Source organism: Lynx canadensis, chromosome A1, assembly GCF_007474595.2.
Source record: "Lynx canadensis isolate LIC74 chromosome A1, mLynCan4.pri.v2, whole genome shotgun sequence".
NCBI lineage: Eukaryota > Metazoa > Chordata > Mammalia > Carnivora > Felidae > Lynx > Lynx canadensis.
Genome location: NC_044303.2, coordinates 63,110,112 through 63,116,315, shown reverse-complemented (window position 1 = coordinate 63,116,315; position 6,204 = coordinate 63,110,112). Strand labels below are relative to the sequence as shown.

The 6,204-nt window shown below is 35.0% G+C and overlaps 1 pseudogene; it reads right to left on the bottom strand.

Moving 5' to 3' along the window:
• Window positions 1-902: 902 nt before the first annotated feature.
• LOC115526086 lies at window positions 903-1,070 on the bottom strand (annotated as a pseudogene).
• Between the last annotated feature and the right edge of the window lie 5,134 nt (window positions 1,071-6,204).

The following is a 6,204-nucleotide window of genomic DNA, read 5'->3' as shown; positions in this document are numbered from 1 at the left end:
AGAAAATAATTTTTTGCCCATGATGCCCATTAAACTTTTATTAATGATTTTAATAAAACTGAAAGAAGCAACCAGTAAATAATTGGTTAGTTGAGAAATTCCTAACTTCACACTTCTTGATAGTTTAAATTATTGATCTTATTTGCCATGGTGCTGGCATTTGACCAAGTATCCTGCCAAGTTAGTAATTAAAATACAAATTGGTTTTATGAATCAAAGTGCTTTCTTTCTAGATAGATAAATCCTCAGGGACACTGGCAATTGATATCATACACACTTGTAATGTCAAACAAGAAAAGGTTAGTTGCAATTATAGACAGAAAACCATTAGTGGGGCTTTTGGATTGTACTGATACAATTACTCTAGCCTGGGATTCTTGGTCTAAGCACTATTGTCCATTGAAATAAAATTTGCCAGAAAATCTGCACTATGAAGCATTTAGGTGATAGTAATCCCCTTTAAAATGAAGATAATGCAGTCTCATATTGTCCGTGTTGATTTATAAATCTATAATTTCAAACTCTGAAAAATAAACATCTCTCATGATGGTTATGTTCCCTTTCTATTCTTGACAGGCCTATTTCAAACAGACCATACCTGGGGAATGAACTACATTACAAACCTCTAAAGTCCTAAGTATCATGCTGAGGATGATATTGCCTCAAAAGTAACTTTACAAACTCAATACACATATTCCACTTGAAATTGGGTGTCTTCTTCCCTCCTACCTATTAGTGGAAAGAGGCATGAGTGCCTAGAGGGAGAAACCAGGTCCTAGATGGGGAGCACAAGGGAGTTACACATTTCAAAAGGGCACAGAACAACTATTCTTAGAGTCTGGGTATGTATGGAAAAGGAACAAGCTGTAAGTATAAAAACTGATGTGATACACCACCTTCTGGATGTTGTTTCCTTTTTTCCTTTTATACTTCTCTTCATCCTTGTTACTGAAAATAGAGTGAGAAGGGCAAAGTTACAGTAGAAGGAGGGTCTCTGCCTCATTTTCAATTAGCAATAATTGCTCCTCGGATAAACCTCATTGGCTACGATACTGCCACTGCACAAAGCTTCCGACTCATTTCCAAGCATACCCTTACTGAGGTAGATTTCATTATGACTTGCGTGAGAATTGCTTCACTTCTTGTTACATACATATTTTCTTCATCATTTAGATATTCCTTTTCCCACGTGGATTTTCTGAAAACCAGAGGTACATCCCAGCTACCTTTTGACATAAATAATAAAAGATGCAGACCCCTTCTTCTGTGTTCTCCTCTGTATTCCAGCATAAAAAGGAAGTGAAGAAGCCGGGGCTCTAAATGTGAGGTCGTATGCAGGGTTGGAGTCTCTAGCCAGTGGTTCTCCAGCTCTCTTGTTATCTTTCACCATTTGAGTCAAATTACGAGACTCCAACAAAAGTAAACTACTGCACACAGTTCATTATTTGGTTCATGTATGTTTTAAAAATACTTCTAAAATTGTGAAATATTGGAGAAAGTGATGAGGTTGAATATTAAGTTGACTTCAGAAAACAAGGAAAGGGAGATCTTAGATGGGCTATTATCATGGCCTCATTACTTGATATCCCAAGTAGATACAGGTGGTAAGACACGAAGAGTAAAATATTAATCCAATAATAAATTCAGTTAAAATAATCCATTTCAATTATGTAGCATATGTTCACATCTTGGTGCAAAAGTCCTTTGGATGGAAAGTCACCCACCTTTTCCCAGGAGTCCAAAGGAAGGAACCCAAACAGGACTATGAAGATGACAAATGACTGTAGGATGAAGATTGCTCTTTTCTAATCTGCCAATTTAAATGTATCCTTCTAAGTATATGAATGTTACTTAATACTGGAGCTTAGTTAAAAAAAAAATACAGAGAGAGAGAGAGAGAATCAGACACTGACCGGGTCTATGGCGTAGCAAGGACAGCTCAGTGGTTTGAACTGTAGGGTTGGTGGACAGCAGGTAAGAAAGAATTCCCCTCCACAACCAGAGAGCAAGAACAGTTCATGCAGCCCCAGGTTGTAGATGTCATTCTTAGATAACCCATATACAGACCAATGGGGAGATGACTTGTATTATCTGAATCAGAATTTTCAATAGAGAAAAACAATCTTTTTTTCTACTTCTAGAAGCATTATTTGCCACTAAAAAATCTTTATTATTTATAATAACAAAAATGTGTATTCTTCAGGAATGCTGTCAAGGCTACAATTGTATTTTCTCAAAAATTTTTAAAACTCACATAAGGTCAAACAAACCATCAGGGGTCTCAAGCCAGCAGAACCATCACATATGAAGAAGGGGCGAAACTGGCTATTCCAGAAAGGAGGTTTAGGAGGAGGTAGGGATGCAGGAAATAGAAGAAAGATTCTTGCCCAGTATGTGATGACACCTTAGCTTCCTTCAAAATTTTAGTAAATTAATACTCATGAAGTGTTACAGGCAAGTCATTTTGTTGGGGGATGAAGGATATGAAAGAATTGGTCTTTATGTTTAGCTTGATGCAGGAGATGCTGTGTCAGCAAATCTGGAACAGGAGTACACAGAAAGATGGGGAAAGAAAATTGTATAGAATTTGAAAAATTTCAGAAGCTATGCATGTGGAGGGGGTAATCTGAACTAGCGTATGACATGATATTGGGAGTTAAATCCAAATTTATCTGCAGTGGGCTTTTAGCTAACTGGTGGTTTATAATATAGAGTCACTTTTTTAACATCTAAATCTATGTGTGTGGATATATGCTTATATGCAATTGAGATCTTACTATATATAAATGTCTTCATTTTTTGAGGCTATAATTTGTTCTAAAAAAAGCTACAAATGTATTAGTAAACACGATTTCTATAGTATTTTGTAAAAGAAACACTCCATATTTTATTTAAAATTTCTGCTTAGATTTTTTTTTCAGATCAGTTTGGAATTACATTTAATGCTGTAATAAACAACCATGTACTTAAATAGTTTTAAATATGATCGCCTCCTTTGGAGAAATTCCTGGAAGTTTTATCTTTAACGCTATTGATACCTACTGACAAAATCACTTTCCAGGAACTTACCACTTTCTACTCACCCCAGAAACTGGAAAATCTCCTTTTCATCAACTTTCAGTGGAAGGGAGTACTAGCAAATTTTGATTTTTGGTATTTTCAATCTGGCAATATTTTTTTTAAATTTAAATCTGAGGAGTGCCTAGGTGGCTCTGTCGGTTCAGCGGCTGACTTCAGCTCAGGTCATGATCTTGCAGTCTGTGAGTTAGATCCCCATGTCAGGCTCTGTGCTGACAGCTCAGATCCTGGAGCCTGCTTCAGATTCTGTGTCTCCCTCTCTCTCTGCCCCTCTCTGCTTGCACTCTCTCTCAAAAATAAACAAACATTTAAAAATGTTTAAAAATAAATAAATTTGGCATCTGGTGGCTCAGTCAGTTGAGTGTTCAATTCTTGATTTTGGCTCTGGTCATTTTCTCATGGTTTACAAGACTGAGCCTTGCATCAGCCTGCTTGGATTCTCTCTCTCCCTCTCTCTCTGCCCCTCCCAGCTCACATTCCCTTGTTCTCAAAATAAACAAACACGAAAACAAAATTTAAAAATTAAATTTGACCACTAACAAACAGTATATGTTAATTTTTGGGAGGTCTTGGTTTTCTAATGGATTTGTATAATATTTGTATAAGAATATTAAATGTTTCAGACATATTACTTGGAGCTATATTAATACAAGTATTTTTGAAAAGGTTTCTTTGAAATCTAAGTGAATTAACTTTATACCTTTTGGAAGAGTTCCTTATGTTTAGAAAGTGCTACATATATTAGCTTTTTACGATTATTAGTACTTCACTTACAAATCGTCAATTATAAAAGAACTTACAAAATTCTTACCATTGAAGATATCTTAGCAACTATGGAGAAAAATGGTAATAGATACTTTTACTATTGGTAACTTAGTCTAATTATAAAACATGTTTTTTTTTTTAATATTTTTATGTATTTTTGAGAGATAGAGCACAAGTGGGGGAGGAACAGAGACAGAGGGAGACACAATTTGAAGCAGGCTCTAGGCTCCAAGCTGTCAGCACAGAACTCGATGCCGGGCTCGAACTCACAAACCGTGAGATCTGACCTGAGCCGAAGTCGGACGCTTAACCAACTGAGCCACCCAAGTGCCCCAATTATGAAACATGTTTTAAAGAAACAAGTAAAATAACCACTCTGGCTCAAGTTGGGGGAGGGGGAAGAAGTGCCACCAACTCAGTTTTTCCTGGTCTTGAGAGTGATCCGTCTTCAAGACACCTCTTAAGAACTTTCAGTGTCACTGAACATCAAGTATTGAACACCATTACCAAAGATCAAGTCCCTCATTTAAAAATAAGATTCAACCATCCCTGAGAAACAAATTAACAGTCCTTGATCATACCAGTTAAAAGAGGCACATCCTTTTATATTCTTTCTTTGCAGTTGATACAGAATAAAAGAAAATCGATGTAGTATATTCTCCAAGAGTATGAAGTAAAAGAGTCCTTATTTCAAAACATTTTGTAAAAAGAAAATCAGGAACTATTTGCCTGGTTATTTGTTTTGTGATACTGGTAGTGAAATGGACGCTAATTTTCTAGAAAAAGCTATATTTCAGCCATCCAAAAATTTTGACTAGAATTACACATTTAATTCTAATTGCATAAATATAATTAAAATACTAACTCAACAGTGATTCATATTTAAAACACAAATCATTCACAGAAGTATAAATTATATGAACTTATATGGCACACACATAAACACAAAGACATTTGGATATCAGAAGAAATCTCAAAGTCACACCAATGAAACATTTTTCTTTTCCAAAGGGACTAATATCTCATACTTTTATTGCTTAGCTTATTATTTTCATTATCTACCTGAAGAATTGAGAAATCACAGTATTTTTACTTATTCTTCTCCTACCAAACCCAAAGTGTCAATGATATTTATTTTGACATTTTCTGCAGAGAAAGGCTATTTTAGGTGACTAGTGTTTGCTTTAGGGTTGCATGTGATAAACAACAAGCTAAATGCTAATGCTCACAAGTTTAATATATTTTTCTGTTTTGCTTCTCTTAAGGTTGCTTTGTGAGATTCTTGTATAGGTTACACTTTTAGAGCTCTCTAGAAAACCCAAAGAGTACTTTATTCTTTTGGATTTGAGAGTTTAACTACAGGCACATAACAATGTGCAGTCCATCTTTATGCAAATAGCTTAAAAGGCAGTGTGTCTGAAGGGCTGGTTTATGGCATTATTTCGTTTTATATCTTTGCAATCAACACCATACAGCTAACATGGCCATGTAAATTCATGAGAGATTTTTCTACTGAAACCCAAACAAGGTCATCTGCTTTTGAAGATCGGAGTGAGATAAAAGTGACACTACTAAAACAACGTGCACAGCCTCTTTTTTTAAACTGCTGACTCCACCTTTGAAAGTAGATCATTGATTTCCCCCCTCCAAATTTGGATTTCTAATGCTAATTCTAATGAAGGAATTTTGGACGAGCTCTGATACCAGCAATTCATGCTTATTTCCTTTTACAGAATGTTCTCTGAAACATTAAGTTTCAAAACTTGTTTTGCTTTCCATGTTAGAGTTAGCTTTTTTAGGTACATTTATGCATGGAGGTAAATGGACATTACGTTTTTGTGTGTCTTTAGGATGCATTCTATGATGTATACTACAGAATAGGCTGCACTATTTTAAAAAATCAACTGGCAGATTTAATGAGATATTTGTTTTTGAGGAGGGAGGGTAACAGCCTTTATCGCCTTCTATCCTTTTTACATAGTTTTATTTTTTATTAACAATAAAACTAGTCAAAATGAAACTTACATTCACTTAAGTTTCTTCTTTGTGATTTGCAGTAAAATGTGTTTGTGCAAACTAAAGTGTGTTTTGCTAAAGTTTTCCTTTTTTAAAAAAAATATCAGTTTATTATTTTTTTTTTAATTAGAGAAGGAGAAAAAATAGAATCTTGATACCTAGGCTATACAAACAAGACAAGACCAAAATCAGGCCTCTCTGGCCATGCAGGTAATGATTTAAGAAAACCCAAACTAAAGGTTCTCACACACCTTTTCTTGAATAACCTACAAAATGGAGAACCAAGATCATTATTTTCACATGCCTTAAAGATACAGACAGGTAACTTTCATTAAATATTTGTCA